Source organism: Rattus norvegicus, chromosome 1 (assembly GCF_036323735.1).
Source record: "Rattus norvegicus strain BN/NHsdMcwi chromosome 1, GRCr8, whole genome shotgun sequence".
Classification (NCBI taxonomy): domain Eukaryota; kingdom Metazoa; phylum Chordata; class Mammalia; order Rodentia; family Muridae; genus Rattus; species Rattus norvegicus.
Window position 1 is genome coordinate 55,939,130 of NC_086019.1, and position 20,409 is coordinate 55,959,538.

Below are 20,409 nucleotides of genomic sequence, written 5' to 3' on the forward strand. Positions count from 1 at the left end.
GGATGCCCTGCAACAGAACAGTTCCTGGGAAAGTGGAGGTTCTGGGACAGTAAAGGTGATGGGAAAAAGGAGGTGCTGCATCACTTGAGGTCCTGGGACATTTGAGGTCCTGCAATATTGGAGGTCCTTAGAAAAGTAGAGGTCCTGAATCAGTGCATTCGCACTGACAGTGGAGGTCCAGCAACAGTGGACTTTCTCTGCCAATAGAGGTCCTGCCAAAGTGTAGCTGTTGAGAAAGTGGATATCCTACAACGTTGGAGGACGGGCATTAGTGAATGCCCTGAGACACTGGAGATCCTGAAATAGTTGGTTTGCTTGGACAGTGAAGCTGCTACAAAAGTGGAGATCCTGTATCAGTGGAGGGGTTTTGAAAAAATGGAGGTGCTGCTACACTATTGGTCCAGCAACAGTGAATATCATGAGACAACGCATTTTCAATGACAGTGGAGCTCCAGCAACAGTCGAATTTCAGTGCCAGTAGAGGTCCTGCAAATTCTAGAAGCTGAGAGGGTCCATGTCCTGCAACATTGGAGGTCCTCCAACAGTTGAGGTACTGCAACAGTGTATGTCCAGCTACAGTGGATATCCTGTCCTAGTAGAGGTCCTGCAAATTGGCCTTGCTGAGACAGTGGATTATCCTGTGAGAGTGGAGGTCCTATGACACTGGAGGGGATGGGACAGTGGAGGTCATGCCAAAATTGTGGTCCTTGTAATGGTTGAGTGGTTATGACAGTGGAAGTCTAGCAACAGTGGACATCTTGTGTCAGCAGAGGTCCTATAACATAAAGGTCCTAGGACAGTGGAGTTACTGAGACATTGGCGGTCCTGTGAGTATGGAAATTCTTTTAACAGTTGAGGTGCTGTGACACTGGAAGTACAGCAAATGTAGATATCCTCCGATAGGAGAGCTCCTGCAAATTGGAGTTGCTGAGAGAGGGGAGGTCCTGCAACAGTAGTGATCCTGAGACAGTAGAGATCCTGCAACAGTGGAGGGGCTGAGACACCGGAGGTCCTTTGACAGTGGACTTCTTTGTAATTGTAGAGGTGCTATGACAAGGGGGTTCTGCAATGGTAGGGGTCCTTGTTATAGCTGAGGTATTCCAACAGTGGAAGTTTAGGGACAGTAACTTCCAGTGTCCGTAAAGGTCTTGCAATTTGGAGGGTCTGAGACAGTGGAGTTGCCTGACCGCAGACGTCCTACTGCAATATTGGTCCGGTGAGAGTGGAGGTCTTGGGATAGTGCACGTGCTGGGACAGTGGAAGTTCTGCTACAGGGGTTATCAAAGTGCATGCAAAGAAGAAGCAATGGTGCCAGCCAAACATGACCATGGCAAATATAATGAAGATTTTCATCAACCCCAACATCATCTTGCTTCTCCAATTGAGTCTGAGACAAGTCTAATAACTTATCATGAAACTGGTTGAAATTTTACAGCTTTACAAATACATTTGAAGGTCTTTCCCCTTAGAGGAGTACAGGGTCAAGGAAATATTTGGGTAAATATTAGCAGGCTTGATCTACGGCTATGGGCACTGTAAAAGTACACAGTGACCTGAAACCAGATTATATTCTGTTAGAGAAGAATGGAAAAGTCAAAATCATCAACTTTGGCCTTCAAGGCAAGTCAAACTTGGGCAAATGCTGAACTGGCAGCATGGTGCTTATCCTAATGGTGCACCTGATCTCTTCCTAGGAAAACGTTAGGATGTTCCAAAAACAAAACAAAACAAAACAAAAAAACAACCCCCCCAACATATGGACTTAGGAGTAGGGTTACATTTTGTCATACAAGAGCTGAGGAGACAGGTTGTGAGTGGTATTTATCCGGCCCACTGTGGGGTGTCAGAAGAGGCAGCTTAGCCTCCTAATGACAGTGAATCACAGATATGGGCTAACAGTCACATAGGTGATGACACATCCATGCTCAATGAAGACTGTAAGTGGTTCCCAAATCCCTATGAAGAAATGATCCCTTTCATGCCAGATACTCCACTTGTGAAAGCAATGTAATATATTGGGATTTGAGGCCAAGAGATTATAGATTCACTGTATCAGGGAAGGTACAACCAGAGCATGGCATCTTATTACTTAATGTAAGGGGAAGCTATTCACCGGCATGGCTGCATAACCCAGGCTCAGTAAGTTTGTCCAGTTAGGGCCCCATTCCCTACCCTCACTGACGGCACTTATTTCCCTCTAGGACTAAAGAGGAATAGAAGTGAGTACACCGTAGACACATTGGTCTCATCTTCCAATGGTCGAGTGTCTGACTTTGATCATACTCCTAGTCAAAGAGGCAGAGGCGCCTACCCTACTTTTCAGGATACTCCCAATGCCACCCACACTGAATAAAGCATACATACATGCTAGAAGTGCCCTGTGTCTTCAATCAACAATCAACCACACTTAGAAGAGCAGTCGCAATGAGAACACAGAGGACAACCTACTTTCCTGCTGTTTCTCAGCAGAGAGGACTTTCCCCAGCTAGGGCCTTCCCAGAGGCTTTGAAAGAATGAACAAATTTCAATGGGGAAATTCACTGATGAAGTTGTGTTGCTGCTTTCTTTCAAGAAAGAAAGTTTATATGGGGAGAAGAGAGTGTTCTCCCAGAAATGAGGCACAAGGCGATCGTCCAGAGAACATGCAGAAGGCACAACCCAGGTACATTTGTGCTTTGTCCATCCCAGTTTGCTCTGTGCTCATTCTTCCTCTGGCTCTGTTTTCCAGTTCCCCATAATTCTTACCTTCTTATATTCTCTAAATATTTTATGATTCTTCCTCTAACCCAAGCCTCCTCCCTCTTCTGGATTTCTTTTCTTCCCAGCAAGGACTCAATATGACTGCTGTGTATCCCACTCTAGAGCGTGGTCTTGCTGACTGCATCCCTTCACCTGAAGTTTATCACACTCTAAAAACACCAGTTTCCACAAGGTGAGGTGGAGAGTGCTATGACCTCATGGAATCTTTCCATAAGTTACTGGTCCTAGCACAAGTGGCCATTAATCACAAGACACACAGAACAAATTCTTATGTTTACGAAAGTAACATCACATTCCATTCAGCCTCAAATCTAATAACCAGTAATGCCTTTGTAAAAGTGCAATTAGAGTTGCTGCAACAGTGCAGATCCTGTGAAGAGGTAGGTCCTGCAACAGCGGAGGCACTGAAATTGTGCAGGTTCTGTGACAGTGAAGGTCCTTTGAAAGTGGAGGCACTGTGATAGGGGAGGTCATTCTACCTCTAGTGGAGGTGCTGCAAAATTGAAGGTTCGGCTACAGTGGAGGTCATGTGACAACTGAGGTCCAGCAATTGGAATTGCTGATACAGGAGTATTCCTGTAACTGTAGAGATCCTGTGACAGAGAAGTTGGAGCATCATTGGAGGTCCAGCTTCACTTGATGTCCTGAGACAGTGTAGTTGCTGTGACCATGGTAATGCTACAACAGTGGAAGTCCTGGGATAGAGCAGGTTATAAGACACTGGAGATCCTGCGACAGTTGTAGTGCTCCTACAGTGGAGGTCCTGTGACAGTGGAGGTCTGCAGTAATGGGGGATCTGCGACAGTGGAGTTGATGTATGGACAGTGGAGGCCCTGCCATAGTGGAGGTGTTTCCACAGTGAATGTCCTGCAATCATAGTGTTGTTTGGACTGTGCAGTTCCTTGGACAGAGGAGTTCTTGTGACATTGATGGTCCTATGACATTGGACGTTGTAAGACACTTGAGCTCCTGCACAGTAGAAATCCTGTGATAGTTGAGATGCTGAGAAACTTGAAGTCCTGTAACAGTGGAGTTGACACACAGACAGTGGACTTCCTGAGGTAGTGGTGGTGCTTAAACAGTGGATGTCCTGTGACAGAGGAGGTCCTGCAATATAGGAAGAACAACATATGCTGGCTGGACCACACAGTGCTTCCAGTAAATAGACCACCAACCAAGGGGTGTACAGGGATGTGATATATATCTATATCTATATCTATATATCTCTCTATATCTATATCTCAGAGGATGGCATTATCTGAAACCAATAGGATGAAAATCCCTTGGTCCTGTGGAGATGTGATGCCCCAATATAGGAGGATGCTGGAATGGTGGGTTTGGAAATGGTGGTGGGTTTAGGAGCACCATCATAGTGGCAAGATGGACTGATGAGATTGAAGATGTAGGAGTGGGAGTTTGTGGAGTGGCACCTGGAAAGTGGGCTATCATTTGAGATGTTAAAAAAAGTGAAAATGATAAGGTTTACATTGTCTGACCAAAACCCAAGGGACACTACATAAGGAACACAAAAACCCACAGGTGCTCACCAACAATCAGATAAAATTTGGCCTTCGGTGGTCTACTCCAAAGAAACTATTCCAAGAATACTGTTTAATTTTTTCAAACACAGTTTAAAACTCTTAAGTGTGCTCTCAAATCTGCCCTAATTCACATAAATCAATCAAAACTGTTGGCTTTGTAAATAGTTCTCTTGTGTCCCAATGTTTATATGCTGGTCACACCAACAACATTATACTTGTCTACATGTGAGTCAAACAATGTGGGATCCTTGTCCCAAGTGGGCCAGGCAGACCCTGAGCTCACCTTCAGGTTCTCACATACACATACAAGCACACACACACACACACACACACACACACACACAGAGAGAGAGAGAGAGAGAGAGAGAGAGAGAGAGAGAGAGAGAGAGAGAGAGCTTATCATCTATTTCTAAGGCATAATGTGTGCTCTTGGAGTTGGGCACTAGGACTTGCACATGTAAACAAGTGCTGTACACCTAGGAACATTTTCTGATCTGTATTTTCTCTTTTATATCCAGTTCCTTGGATATCTTCAAAAGCAAGTAGGGCATTGACATACCATGAATTCTTGGGCCTAAAGGTAAATTTTAATACAAAGCTCACATGTCACTCACAGATGACTCTAATAGGAAGTACATTAAGTTCAGTATCATTCAATCTGAAACCCTCAATGTGTATACACCACTCTCACTGCCCTCACGAAATCTCATGTTTGGACCACTGTTCCTAGCTGGAGATACCTGTTTATCTCCCAGAATAAAAGGGAGGCTCCAGGCTCAAGTGGAACAGCAGATTCAAGGTGGGACTGTTGGGTGACATTACAGTGAACACCAGGGACTGCCCCTGAGAGGCAGGAAGTGGTCCTTTCATTCCTGCTGGGGAAACAGTATCTAGATTGTCCTGCATGGGACAGAATCCTCTCATTCTAGCAGATATCCTGGGTGACAGAAGGAATGTAGGTAGATTATGAAATCAAACTACCACATTTCTTTCTGAGGCAGAGACATTTGAGAACCTTGGCCTAGGAGCTAACAGCTCCAGATAGCAAGGTGATGTCAGTGTGGGCCCTGTATTGACCTATGTATAGTTATTTATGTTAATCACCAAATATTTAAAATTTACAGCACTTAAGAGCAAAGTCTCCCAGGAGACTCAGCTAAAACTAATCAGTGAGTTTTTAAGGGCGGCAATGGGGGGAGGATGGGGAGGGGAACACCCATAAAGTAGCGGAGGGGGAGGGATTAGGGGGATGTTTGCCCAGAAACCGGGAAAGGGAATAACCCTTGAAATGTATATAAGAAATACTCAAGTTAAAAAAAAAAAGAAAGAAAGAAAGAACACAAACAAGTAGGAAATTTAAATTCATGTGACTGCTAGAAGTAAAGCAAGATGCTCTTGGTAGATAAGGTGATAACCTTTGTGTAAGACCCCTAAAATCATACCAACTTAAGATATGAAGTGCTCAGATAGCATGCTTAGTGCCATGAACCCAAGACAGAGCTTCTCTATGTCTCATCATCTCTGAAGCACAGTCCACAAACAGTTGCAACAAACCTTCTCTTTCTCCAAGTTCGAAGTTACCTTTACTCTTATTGTTTCCACAGTTAACTGAGCTCTCCTGGATACACAGGTTTGACTAACCTTCTCTGAACTTCTCCCAACCATGTACAGATGGACCTCCCTCTGCACATGAGGCCTGTTCTTCTCAGGCCTGCTGTTCTCCTTCCCAGATTAGAATTGGACACCTTTCAAACCTACATTCTTAAGTCATCTATCAACATTGGGTACACGATAGGCACAAGTTGACATTGAGTGCAAAATGACACTTTCCTACCGGACAATGAATAGGGTCCAGGGGTTCCAAACATGAAAACTGGCCAGGTAAGGTCAGGTAAACCTCATACTGTCTCTATGTAGAGATAAAAATTGACACACCTTCCCAAAGCAGACTTGCTCAGCTGTCTCAGTCCACACAGCAGTCCTTTGCTGAGCTTCCTTACTTCCAGTGACTGATGAGAGTACATGAGAAGATGCTTGATTTCTACAAAGACTTGGGCCCCATGAACCACAGTAGCAGCAGCTTCTGATCAAAAGTTATACCAGGAACTGAAAATACCTAATGTTCATGTGGTGATTTAAATATGCTCAGCCCAGGGAGTGGGGCTATTTAAAGATGAGCCCTCATTGGATAGGTGTAGCCTTGATGGAAGAAGTGTGTCACTGTAGATGTGACCCTTATGTTCCTTGTCCTAGCTGCATGAAAATCAGTTTTCTAGTAGCAACCTTCAGATGATGATGTAGAACTCCCAGCTCCTCCTGCAACATGTCTGCCTAGATGCTACCATGCCCCTACCTTGATGATAATGAACCAAACTGCTGAACTTGAAGGCAAACCCAAATAAATGTTCTTCTTATAAGAGTTGCTTTGGTCATGGTGTCTGTTAATAGCAGGAAAACTCTAAGTAAGTCATTTTCTACCACAGATTACTAAGTTAGTTGAGTGATGTCTTCACCTGAGGAGACATGGCCTCTTATTAAGGTGCTAATCTCCAAGCAATTTCAGGCTCTCTTCTGGTATAGGCATTGGCTATAATATTAATCTTCCCAGTGTCTTTTTCTTTCCAAACTCTACATTTTGTATTTCTTTTTGCCCCATTTGTTCTTTTTCATTGAAGACTTATAACCACAGTAAGACCGAGGCCATACTGGGCCCTCTTCAAATTTTCATCAAAGAAATTTGTTTATTACTTTTAAATTTAGCCTCAGATAAGTTTTTAGGATGTGGGCAGAAAGGAAGCCACATTTTTGTAAAAGCTTTGTAGGAATTATCCTAGACCAGTTACAAACATTTTTTCCTCCTGAATCCCCTTCTCCTGGGCTTCCACAGTCTGAATACCTCTTGGCACTCCTGACTCCCAAGTGCCTGCCAGTATAGCCCATTAAACTCTTCTTAGAGCACTGGAATTCTTACATATTTCCCAAAACAAGAAACAACCTGGCATCGTGAGGTGTCACACAGCAAGAGTCCACTCCATTATGTCACCTTCTGCATTTGTTACCTTTGTATTTCTGTGACAGAAATGCCATGAGCACAGCAAACTATAAAACAAGTAGGACATTAGTGATTCTATTTCAGAGAACATGTGTTAGCAGAGGTTAAGTTCCATGACTACAGGGCATGGTGGAAGGAGGAGGAGGCTGAGGTATGACATCTAGAATCACAAGTACAAAGCAGAGAGTGCACAGGGAGTGGTGCACAGCACTGAAACCTCAAAGCCCAGCCCCGCTGACATTCTTTCTCCAGCAAGGGCACACCTCCTGGATCTTCCCAAACAGAGTCACCAACTGGGAAAGGAGTACTCAAATGCCCGAGACAGTGGAGGATAGCTCATGAAAAATGTCATGGTGATTCAGGAATTCGAATTAGTAACAGAGAGAACCTTCACTCTGGGTCACTGTGTGTTGATGCAGAGCCAGCAAGCTGCTCTCCCTCCTCTTGCACATAAGATGTGGATTAAGTAAAAATGTAAACAAGCATCTCCATGGAAAATCAACAGCCCTGTTAATCTGGTCACACTTACAGTATCGGTCTAGAGGTATTGGACACTGAAATCGCAGAAGGAGCCAACACAAACTAAAACCCCTTAGTCTATAGGAATAAAAGTACCACAGAAGGCAAAAGGGGCAAGGACATGAAGCAAACACTCACTCACTCAGCAGATAAAATTACAGCTAATCCTAACCCACAGACCTACTTCTTAAACAGCGTACATTCTGCTGGTACCTATTCAACATGATCCTAAATGCTGCAGTCAGAACAAATGGTTTCTTACTTTGTGGAGTATGACTTAAAAACACTAAAGTCGTCTGAAGGAAGCGAATGGAATCTTCTCAGGGCCTAGGGAGGTCGGCTAAGGGAGTACAGAATAACAAAACAACACCACCCAATTTCCCCACCAGGAAGCAGAAACTGGTCTGCTGTCAGTTGTCAATTGCTGCAGGTTTAACAGAAGCCTCCACACTGGAAGGACTGAGGAAGTTGAGGTTAAAATACAATTACACTGAAAGGTCACTTTAGGAATGAGAAGGGTAGCAACTGGACAGTGCTCTCTCTCTCTCTCTCTCTCTCTCTCTCTCTCTCTCTCTCTCTCTCTGTGTGTGTGTGTGTGTGTGTGTTCCATGCATTTGTTTGTGTGTGAGTGTGGTTGGGTTGTTGTTGTTCGGTTAATTTGAGACAGAGTGTCACCACAAACTGAAGCTGTCCTAAAACTCACCCTGTAGACAAGGGAGGTTTGGACAGTATAGAGACCTTCTCTCTCCTGAAAGGTGGGATGAATGATGTGTAGCACAAGCTATGAGTGAATGTAAATTTCAAATTCTGAAGGTTTTATAAATCTCTTTCTGCTTGCCTTAACAATGCTGGTGCTTACAGCAATACATGGTACACTGAGGACAGAAAAGAATATACTGTGTGAGTTTGTGAGATGAATAGAAGTGAAAGGAACTAGCTGATTGAGTTTAGTTCCAGAAGCACTGTCAATATTCAAAAACAAATATAGTCAATTTTTATCATTTGTAAAAATCATTAAGGGCATCCAGTAAGAGATTAAACTATTTTTGGTGTTGTGATGCTACACAATCATAAGACTGATTCCTGTGGAACAGGCTGGTGGAGCAGACAGTAATCAACAGGACATCAGAAAACCTTCAGAGCAAGAACTAGAGAGATCGCTCAGGGTTTGAGAGCACTGGTTGCCTTTGCAGAGGACCTTCACTTGTTTTCCAACAACTCTAAGTCAGCTCACAGTCATCTGCAACTCAACATCTAGAATATCTTACCCTCTTCCGGTTTTGTGGGCACATACTGCAGAGACAAGACAAGTCAGCCTCAGCAAGGCCTGGCCGGCTACTCACACACCCCATGGCTCTGAGCCCATCAGCACCAGACCTGAGGACTACCAGGGGTGCAAGCTTTACACTCTGGACTCTTTAACCTTTGGTCAGGAAGGTACCATGGAATGTAGCTGGGAAGCAGAGTTTACAGAGAAAGCCACAGAAACAGTTCAGCCTTAAAAAACATAATCTGATCCCTTCAAAGCCAGGTGTATGTGTCTGTCTGTCTGTCTGTCTCTCTCTCTCTCTCTCTCTCTCTCTCTCTCTCTCTCTCTCTCTGTGTGTGTGTGTGTGTGTGTGTGTGTGTGTGTGTGTGTGTAGGTGATCATAAGACATAGGTGGTTTGGAAAATCAAGGAGAGGAAGGATTTATTGAGAAGCTGAGATGGTGGGGAATGAAGGGTGGATGTTGGAAGGAAGCTAGAGCATGGTGGGATTTTAATAGCCAAAGAAGTGAAATTCGTATTTAATTCCCTTAGACAACTGGTCCAGGTGCAGTGTTCCTGGTGGTGGCTCAGTGTTCCAGCTGTGGATTCAGGGAACTCAGAACATCATGATGAAAATAATCTCTCAGACTACAGAGTCAAATTCCTGCTGGTGCTCCAGTCTCATCAGAGAAGAAATTAAGTCCCTCCTCCTATGGATCCTCTCATTTTTGTCATTCTCGCCTGCAGGAGATTCAGTCCTTCCTCTGAGGGGGCTACTCATACCTGCAGGTGATTTAGACCCTCTTGAAGGGAATTCTGTTTCCAGATTGGGATGCGGACCCTCCTGTTAGGGAATTAACTCTCTAAATCTTCTCACAGAGTATGTGTGACTACCTGGAGACAGCATTATCTGCACTTCTAAACTCTGATTGGTAAAGAGAATCCACGATATGAGTTTGAAAACCTCTGAGTTATATACTGAGTAATGAAAACTTATGAGTTATACACTGTTAATTTCTAAATGTATTCTGTTGAGTATGAAAATCTCTGTAATATTTTGATGAAATTTACTTACTTCCTAGATTTCAAACAATAATAGAAGCTATAGTTAAAAGTTTAGTATATGCTTGCTCAAAGTAATTTGAAAATATTTTTGATTTTTATTAAAGATGGTGTATGACATAGAAATTTTCCCAACTATTGTTTTGTTTACTGCTAAGATATAGAAATGCTTTATTTCTGCTGACAGAGCTCATATTCATTGGTCTGGTATAACTCACTGTTCAATGCTAAAATTTAGCAGATTCCTTAGGGTCTCTGCCATTTATAATAGGATTCCATCTACAAGTTGACTGCCTTGTTCTTCCTTTCTCATGGGATGCCTTTTGTGCAATTTCTCCCCATAAATGACAAAGTCATATCGTGAGAACAATGCTGGATAGCAGTGCCAAAAAGACCTGGGACACATTTACAAAGTCTGGTCCAATTAGAATGGGGCTCTGTGAGAAATTTCTGTCAGGTTTGCCCTGACCCTACGATTCTCTCTTCAGTGCCTTAGCTTGGACAAGATACCCCAATTCATATGGTGAAGGATGAAGTCCCTGACACTCAGCAGGTGACACTTAAAGACAGTGCCTTCAAGGTGATTGATTCAAGGAAGCCTGAAAGGTGGGCTCTGTTGTAATGTCTTTGGGGTCCTATGAAGGGAACCCTAGAGCCACAGACACTTAAAGGGTGCAGGGAGAAACCACAGAACACCAAGAGGAATCAGCTACCTACAAACTGAGGAGAACTGGAACCAACTCTTGGACCTAAGACTTCCAATCTCATGCCCACAGAAACCTCTGCTCAGTTCTTCAGGCAGCCCAAAAATATTACAGTGTGCGTTCTTGGTGTGTCCTGGAGCCTGAAATTCACTGCTGTAAGATCAGGTCGATCTTGGGGTAGATGGGACTAAGTATTAAGTCCTAAGATTTGTCTCTCGAGGTGAGATAAAGTGGTCCTGAGTTGGGTGCTAAGGTACAGTCCCAGGGTGAAGCTTCTGGATAGCTGGGTTGGGTCTTGAAACAGACAGAGCTGTGCGGTCCCCAGGGAACTTAACACTTGTTGCTGGAACAAAGGTTTCTTCTTTCAATGTCCACTTAGGCAAATTTGCAAAGATCAAAAATGCTGATTGTGGCTCTCACCACTTTCCCTTGGAGCATGCCCACAAAGTGCCTTGTTTTCTACTGGGAAGTCAAGCCTTCTCTTATAAGGAGCTGCTCATGCAGTCATCTCACCTCTCTGGTCAGGAAGAAAACCTGCTACAAACTCACCTTTAAGAGGCAGAACAGATCATCTTCTCTCAGGTTAAGGTCACAGCATAGTCTTTAGATATTGGCTAGGACGGTGGGGCTTGAGCTCCCATTCCCTCAGCCTCTACCTTGTTTCCAGTATACCACAAGCCCTGGCTGGTCACATATCACTTTCCACAGAGACCTCTGTCTTCTAATCCCTCAGTCTCCCCTGTTGAACAGGAGCTTTCTGTCCCTGCAGCCCAGACATGGACTCTAATTTTAGGGTGGGGCTGAGTTTAGATCATGTAATGTTCAGACTCTCTGCTTGGCAGCCATTATCAGGCATAGTGTTTATATTTTTGTTCACTTTATCGGTCTATTTTTTCTACTGTGTGCTCTGAGAAGGGAACGCGTATGGTTACATAATTCTTGGTATTAGTAGCTGTACTCCCAAATCCTGCTCAGTATGGAGTCTGTGGATGTTCAGCATAGGTGAGGGAGGTGCCAAGTCAGGAGACCTTGATGTGCTGATGCAGCAAATGAGAGGTCAGAGAGGACCCAAGTGGCAGTTGGAGAAAGGAGCCATAAAGACAGTGGGGAGTAAACAGGTCAACTTCCCTAAGATTCCTGAAAAGAAGCAGACCTAATTGGGCTCCATCCCAAGGGAACTCAAGATAAGACTCACAAAAGAGCGCTAACAAGCCAATCCCAATTCTCTTATTTTTCCCACATTCCTGAGAGCAGATATGGGCGGTTTCAAACTCCCTGGGCTCCCTTCATACTCACAGGTATTTGATGCTGAAACTGCCACAACCTCTGTTCCGAAAATCCCCTCAGTAACGAATGAAGGGCGTGGCTAAATCTGAGAGAGGGGGGCGGGTATTGTTCACTGGCCACTCATGCACATGCGCACTATGCCTACCCACAGAAATTTTCCAGTCTAGTTTACTGGTTCATTGAACACAGGATTTTGCTCCTGTCCTCTCAAGAAATACAAGGTCGCCACAGTACTTGAGAAATACAAATGAATTTACTGTGGCATTGCATACCCAAATCACCTGGAGGCATCTCTTTCCCAGCCCACTTGCGATCCTGCCTCAGACTTCCCAGAGAGCAGGCCCTTCCCCTTCCGCTCTACCATCTTGCGAGCCTACCTTACAGATAATGTTTTGTTGGGTCCTTCAGTCAACCACACAGGTTCTATGTTCATTTCTCACACCGTTAATTAAATTAAAATTAAATAACTGTTAGGCTGAGAAAGAGATGCAGACTCAACTGCGACAAGTGTTCTTATAGCACTTAAGGCACAGGAGGCACAGCAACACGCTTCTTCCTTTCCTGACAGTGTATCTACATCTCCTTATTAAATGTTCAAGGTCTGAGATAGCTGTGTTTGCCTGCCACCCACGAGCTCCCATTCTTCTCAGACGCCTTTGCTCCTACCAGCAAGAAAGCTCTGTAATGCTTTGAGAGCTCTAGATCCTTTGGAGCCTCTGAAATATTAGTTAACTTTAGAACAGAACTGTCATCTTTAATTTCCACCAGTGATTAGTCTAATGATGATTTGTATTTTTAAAATTAAATCCCTAGGATCAAATCCAAAATCTTTCTTTAGAATTTTTGAAATTAAATTATGAATTAGATATTCAATCTCAAATATTTACAATAGATAGGGAGGCTCACATTTTTGAAGAATGATGTGTTGTGCACCTTACATAAAAACCTCCTTCTAGCCACCTCATGCAAATTAAAGCACATACAGGCAACATTTCACCTGCACTGAGAGACTTTCTCCTGCAGACAGGGTCCACTATAACACAGTAGTTGTCTGAAATTCTAGGATATCAATCTCTGGTAGGCAAATGGAGTTTGGAGAAAGAAGGGAAAGATAATTTCTAGGCCTACTGTCCTTGGAATGACAATGGAGAAGAGAGGGTAGAGGAAACACCCTGTCATCTTTACAGCCCTTCATTCTGCCCTCTGAGTCCAAGAACCCCACAGCTAACAAGAACAGGAAACTTCACCTTAGTCAGATCACTAAGAACTAGTCAGGATTTTTCTTGGTAAAGTAAAACAAAGTTTCTTGGATTTGGAACATCTCTCAATTGCAACCATTTCAGAAAAAGAAATTAAACATCACTTAGAAGTACATTTGTTCCTTCTTCTTCAGGCCCACTCCCACAAATCCACTGCCTAGGTCAGACCTGCTTGAGTACAGGTGACCTCTCTCTTCTCACTTACTGTTCAGTTCATTCTCAAGCTCTGTTAACGTAGGAGAGGCTTTCATTTTGTCAGACACATCAGGACCTTGTGAAAAGTGGGGCAGATGCTCTTTAAATATCAGGTTTGCAGGGGCTCCAGAACTGCCAGGTAAGTCTGCATCTTGGCTGGACAAGAAGAAAACACAAACGATCATGCATAAAAATACAACTAACTTGCCTAACTAAATTTTCATCAGAATTTTCATGTTTCAGTGAAACTTATTCTTTGTTGCATATTATTTCAGTAATTTTATGTATTGCTGCTGAGATAAGCTACACCTACGCTGTGGTCTGAGCAGAACTTTAAAACCCAATCTGTGCTCATCAACTAAATGTAAGTTCAAGGAAAAGGGCAGGGTTTGTGACATAGGCCCATAACCAGTCTCCCAAAAAGTTATGAGTAGAACTTAAAATATAACAAAAGTCTAATAAACCAAGAAACAATTCCATGTAGAAAAGGGACAATATATTCTCTTGACAGTAACTTTCAAAAATAAATATGCACACTACAGATGGCCCAGTGGTCAACTGAAGATTACATAAATGCTAGAAAGACAAGGCAAACAGCTTAGCCATTGAGAGACCCTCTCTCAATGAGTAACAGACAGTAATCTGAGGATAATTTCTGTCAAACTCAGGGCAAGCCTCCCCATGCACCTACGTACACAGATATATATGGTAATGCAACAAACCCACACTAAAAATGGAGAAAGAAAATAACAAAGACAGTGTGCTCAATTTCAGTAAGCAGGCAATTTGCGCCACCTAAGCAAGCATAACTACGGGGGTAGTTTAAAAGTACAGCGTTTCCACAAACTTTCCCCAATCTAATATGGAGAGTCAGACCAGCCCTGATTAATGTAATTCAGTGTTACAAAGGCAGAGGACATCTAACCTGAATGGATGTTTAACTATATACATATATACTTATGTAGATATATAACCTTATACAACAAACAGACAATATCAAACAAAATGGAGAGAAATTTGAAGCAATCCTACTAAAATCAGGGACAAGGCAAGCCTTCTCATTCTCCCAGTATCTATTCAGTATTTTATGGGAGGTTCTAGCCAGAACAATTACATAACAAAAATAGATCAAAGGACTACAAATTGGGAAGGAGGAAGTTAAGATATCACTATTGGTCGATGATATGATAGTATCAACCGGTGACCACAAAATATTCTACCATAGAACTCCTTCAGCTGATAAACAATGTAAGCAAAGTGGCTAGTTAGAAAAATTCACTCTATCAAATCAGCAATCTTCCCCTACTCAAAGGAAAAATGGGCTGAAAAAAATTAGGGAAACAGCACCCTTAAAATTAGTCGCATATAATATAAAATACCTCAGGGTGACTCTAACAAAGCAAGTGAAAGATCTGAACAATAAGAACAAGACTCTGATAAAAGAAATTGCGGAAGACCTCAGAAGATGGAAAGATCTCCCATGTTCTTGGATCAGCAGGATAAACATAGTAAATTGGCCATCTTACCTAAACCAATCTATAGAGTCAAAGCAATCCCCATGAAAATTCCAACTCAATTCTTCATAGAGTTAGAGCAATTCTCAAATTCATCTAGAATGACAAAAAACACAGGATAAAGAAAAATATTCTCAACAATAAAAGAAACTCTGGGAGAATCAGCATTCCTGACCTCAACCTGTACTACAGAGAAATAATTAAAAAAAAAACACAGTTATTGATACAGGGACAGGCAGGTAGATCAAGGTAATACAATGTACAACCCAGAAAATAACCCCATACACCTATGTGCACTTAACCTGTGACAAAGTAACCAAATCTATCCAGTGTAAAATAGACAGCAGTTTCAAAAAAGGTTCTGGTTCAAATGTTAGTGAGCATGTAGAAGAATGCACATGATCCCTTATGTTTATACAAGTCTTATTTATAATACCCAGAACTTGTAACCAATCCAGATGTCCTAAAATGGAAGAATGGATATAGAAATTGTGATACATTTGCACAATGGAGTACTACCTAGCTATTATAAACAGTGACTTCATGACTTCATGAAATTTGGAAGGAAATGGATAGAACTAGAATATATTAACCCGACTGAGTAAACAAGACGCAAAAGGACACACATGCTATGTACACACTGATAAGTTGATATCAGCGCAAAAGCTCAAAATGCCCACAATAACACTCACAAACCATGTGGAGCTTAAGAACAAGGAAGACCAAAGTGTGGATGCTTCAGTCCCACATAGTAGGGGGAACAAAATAATAACAGGTGGTAGAGCAAGGCAGGGACCAGGGAGCGAGAGAGGAGGGGAAGAGAAATATGCAAGGGTTGGGGAGGACAGGATCAGATTTTAGAAGGGAAATGGGCAAATTAGATTTTCAGGAAATTGATTAAAAACTGGGTGTAGCCACTACAAAGTCCCAGGTGTTAGGGCAGTGAGAGTCTCCCAGGACGCAAAAAGGATTAATTTATCTGAAGTATGCAACAAAGGGGACATACAACCTGTAGAGACAACCTCAACTAGATAGACACGGCCCCAAGTTGAAGGATTGGGACACACGACCATCTCAAAAAATTTTACTTAGATATGTTCCTGTCCAAAGTAAACACAAAATAAAAACTGGAACAGACACTGAAGGAAAGGCCATACAGAAACTACCCCACCTAGGATTCCATCCCAACAGCAGATACCAATTCTATACACTATTCCTAATGCCAAGATGTGTTTACTGACAGTAGCTTGGTATTGCTGATCCCTGTTATATCAGCATCTGACCAATACAGCTGCAGATACTCACAGCCGACCATCAACCTGAGCCTGGGGACCCCAAAGGAAGAGCTAGGTGAAAAACTGAAGTAGCTGAGGGAATTGAACCCCATAGGAAGAACATTATCAGCTAACTGGACCACCCAGAGCTCTGATAGACAAAACAGAAACTAAAGAGTATACATGGAAGAAACCATGATTCCAGACACATGGCCTTCGCTGACATCAATGGGAGAGGAGGCCCCTGGTCCTGTGGAGGTTTGATGTGCCAGAATAGGGGGATGTTAGAGTGGTCAGGCGGGAGTAGGGGAGAGAATGGAGGAGCTCCCTCATAGACGCCAAGCTGAGGGGCATGGGGAAGATGGAATGGGTGGTTGTGGAGGGGCAACAAGGAAAGGGGATATAATTTGAAATTAAATGAATAAATTGATTAATTTAAAAAAAATCTGATGATCATCTCAGTAGACTCTGAAAAGGCCTTTGACCAAATGTGACAGTCCCTCATGTTAAAAGTCACGGAGAGAGAGGGTTACAGAAGAGTACATGAACACAATTAAGGTAACATACAGCAATCCACTAGCCAACATCACATTAAATAGAGAGAAACAAAGCAATTGTCCTAGGCTCAGGGGCAGGGTAAGGCTGTCCACCCTCTCCCTATCATTTCAATATGGTTCTTGAAGTTCAGGCTAGAGCAATAAGAAAACTAAAGGTGAACAAGGAGATATACATTGGAAGGGAAGAAGACATCATATTGGTATTTGTAATGATATCATTGAATATAGAAGAGACACAAAAAATTCTATCAGAGAACTCCTACATTTGATAAATACCTTCAACAAAGTGGATAGATACAACATTAACTAAAAAATTCAGTATCACTCTTTTAAACAAACTATAAAGGGGCTGACAAATAAATTAGGGGAACACCACTCTTTACAATAGCGACAAATAATATAACAAAAAGGTCTCAGTGAAATTATAAGAAAATGAAAGATCTGTATGACAAAAATTTTAATCTCTGATTAAAGCAATTGAAGAAGATATCATAAGAAAGGTCATGGACAGGTAGGATTAATAATTTAAAAATGACCATCTTACTAAAACCAATCTAAATTGTGAATGCAATAACCGTCAGAGCTGAAAACAAGTCTTTACAGACCTTAAAAGAGCAATTCTCAACTTCAAGTGAAACATTTAACAAATCCAGGATAGCTAAACCTTTCCTGAACAATAAATGAATTTCAGGAGGAATCACCATCTCTGATTTACCGCTGTCCTACAGAGCTATAGCAATAAAACTACATGGTATTGGCATAGGAACAGGCAGGCTGATCGATAAAATGAAATCCAAGACCCTGAAATAAACCCACACAACTATGGATGCTTATTATCAACAAAGTAGGCAAAATCATATGACAAAAAATAAGAAAGCATCTTCAACAAATGGTGCTGTGCTAATTGGATGTAGGCATATAGATGAATGCAATGAGCCTTATCTATAAACCTGTGCAAAACTCAAGTCCAATTGCATCAAAAACCGCAACATAAAACCTTATCCATCAAATCTGATACAAGAGAATGTGGGAAATACGCTTGAGCCCATTGTACAGGAGTCAACTTCCTGGATAGAACACCCATGGTGCTCAGACATTGAGATCCACAATTAATAAATGAAATTTGATGAAACTGAGGAGCTTATGTAAGGAAAAGAGTACACTTAATGGGAGAAATAACAGCTGAGCTCAGGTGTCCTGGAGTCCTCCCTAGTCTGTGTCAGTGATCTCAAGTCCAAGTCACAGCCGCCTGATTTGTAGTATCAAACACAGCAATGTTTCAGGCCAAGGGAGCTGTGAACACCATGTACACCTTGCTGTTTGAATTTTACTGGAACTGCTGAGCACCAAAGGAAGCAAGGGCTACAAGGTCAGGTACTACAGGACTGGGACAGAGCTGGAATCCAAGTTCCCTTCTTCCGCTGCTATGGGCAGAAAGTGGGCCTGGTAATTGGTTCTTGGTGTGTATAGGGGACAGAATCTAAATGTCCTATGGGAGCCCTGGCACAAGCCTGCCCAAGCCTGGCTTAGGGAGCCTCATACCATCCCAGTATTTGATGTGTCCCCAGGTTTGTCTACCACCTTCTGCTGTGTGTCATATTCCCTACCACCTGCAAGGGACTCTAAATATCTTCCTACAAAAGGTTTTCAAGGAGGAGTTGTACAAGACACATGGTGGCTCTCTGGTGAAGTTAACACGGACCAATAGATTAGAGGGCTAGAGCCCCTGGACTGATGCTGGGTGGACACTCTCCTCTGAAATGCAACACAGAGATCTTTGTACAGAAATCAAGGGAGTGCTCTGAGTAGCTGTACAGAGCACCTCTGGCTCAGGGACTCAGGACTGACACCCATAGAATGCTGTAGAGCAGCCGTTTGTGATACAATGGGTCATCTGCCTGGGTCCTGAGCCTCTAGAGATGATCCCAGGACTGGGCTGTGGCTGGTTATGGGCTCAGATGGGAGGGTGGGAGGGGCTTTGTCCTTGGCTCCTGGGAGTAGAGCAGTTTTTCTTTCCCTGCCCCTGCTTTTTGGATTTTTTCACCTTGGCAAAAAAGGAAGGACTGGAAGAAGTCTGTCTATGGAGAGTGAGGCTGGCTGGGAAACTGCTCGCTGTTCTCCATTGTCATCCTGCTGGGGGTTTGGGGTTGTTGGCAGGTTAGCCTCTCCACCATTCCAGTCTGCTTCTCTCCATTTAATCCATGCATCTCTGTCTCTTCACTTCGTGACATGGATGCACAAGTCCTACCTGTAGCTGCCACTCCAGGGCATAAGTCCCTCAGTGAGTGAATTCCAGATGGTTCTGTCTAGAGCAGCATGGTCCAGGGTAATTGCTCAGTATGTAGGTACATGGAAGAGGATACTGCATGGCATCCACACACATTTCATATAACATCAATCCTCATACTCTGGTACTCATCGGTTCTATTTACACCTTTCGCAATTATTGCTATTCACTGTACTGTGAAGTGTGAATTTTTATTATGTTTCACTTCTCCAAAGGAAGAGACAGAGTTTAGCACTGGAGATTCCCTAGGGCCTGGCTGAAAGAGAGGCCTTGATACACATGTGTGGTTCTGGGAAAAAGCTTTTTCATAAAATGCCCCGTTGAATCCCATTATGTGTGGAGGGCTCTGTGCCCTATCTAGGGTTGACCTCAGTATATTAATGGGAGCTGAGCCTTCTCTCTGATAGAACAGTGCTACTCTCCTGGAAGATGTTTGTGATGGTTTGCATATACTTAGCTCAGGGAGTAGCACTATTAGGAGGCATGGCCTTGTTAGTAGATATGTCACATTGTGCATGGGCTTTAAGACCCTTTTTCTATCCACATGCAAGCCAATCTTCCCCAAGCAGCATTCTGGTGAAGATGTAGAACTCTCAGTTCCTAGGCACCATGCCTGCCTGGTTGCTGCCATGCTCCCAGCTTGATGATAATGGACTGAACCTCTGAACCTGCAATCCTGTATCCATTAACGTTGTCCTTATAAGAACTGTATTGGTTGTGGTGTGTCTCTTGTCAACAGTAAACCCCTAACTGACACAATGTCCACGTTCCTTTCTTCAGCTTCCAGACTTTAGAAGCTTCACACATGAGCAGAATTCTCTTGGGACTATGGCCCTAGGCTCTAGGCTGTCTGCTTGATCTGAGATGTAAGGACATCCTGCACACCCCTATCCTGTGTTCTGAAAACTTTTCAAAGCCCATTCATCTGAGACTGGTGAGTTCAGGACAGTAGCCCCAAGTGTCTGTCAGTTCACTCTCATGAGGCATCACCTGCCCTTGACAGCGGATTTTACTAAGGGGCATTGGATGTGCAGGAGAACTGTGTATGGTGAGACTTGTCAGATTAGCACAGGAGGGAATCAAGGTCCCATTGGCTTGTGGTTTTTAAACTCATGGTCCTGGCACTGTCTTGTTGGAGTTTAGGTCCCTG

At 43.0% G+C, this 20,409-nt stretch overlaps 1 long non-coding RNA gene across 1 annotated transcript; it reads right to left on the minus strand.

Annotated features, from left to right (window-relative positions):
• Positions 1 to 2,561: 2,561 nt before the first annotated feature.
• On the minus strand, positions 2,562 to 12,275 carry LOC120093143 (uncharacterized). Its single transcript, XR_005499893.2, has 2 exons — positions 12,183 to 12,275; positions 2,562 to 3,867 (listed from the first exon to the last, which is right to left on the minus strand). It is a non-coding gene; the product is annotated as an uncharacterized LOC120093143 (long non-coding RNA).
• Between the last annotated feature and the right edge of the window lie 8,134 nt (positions 12,276 to 20,409).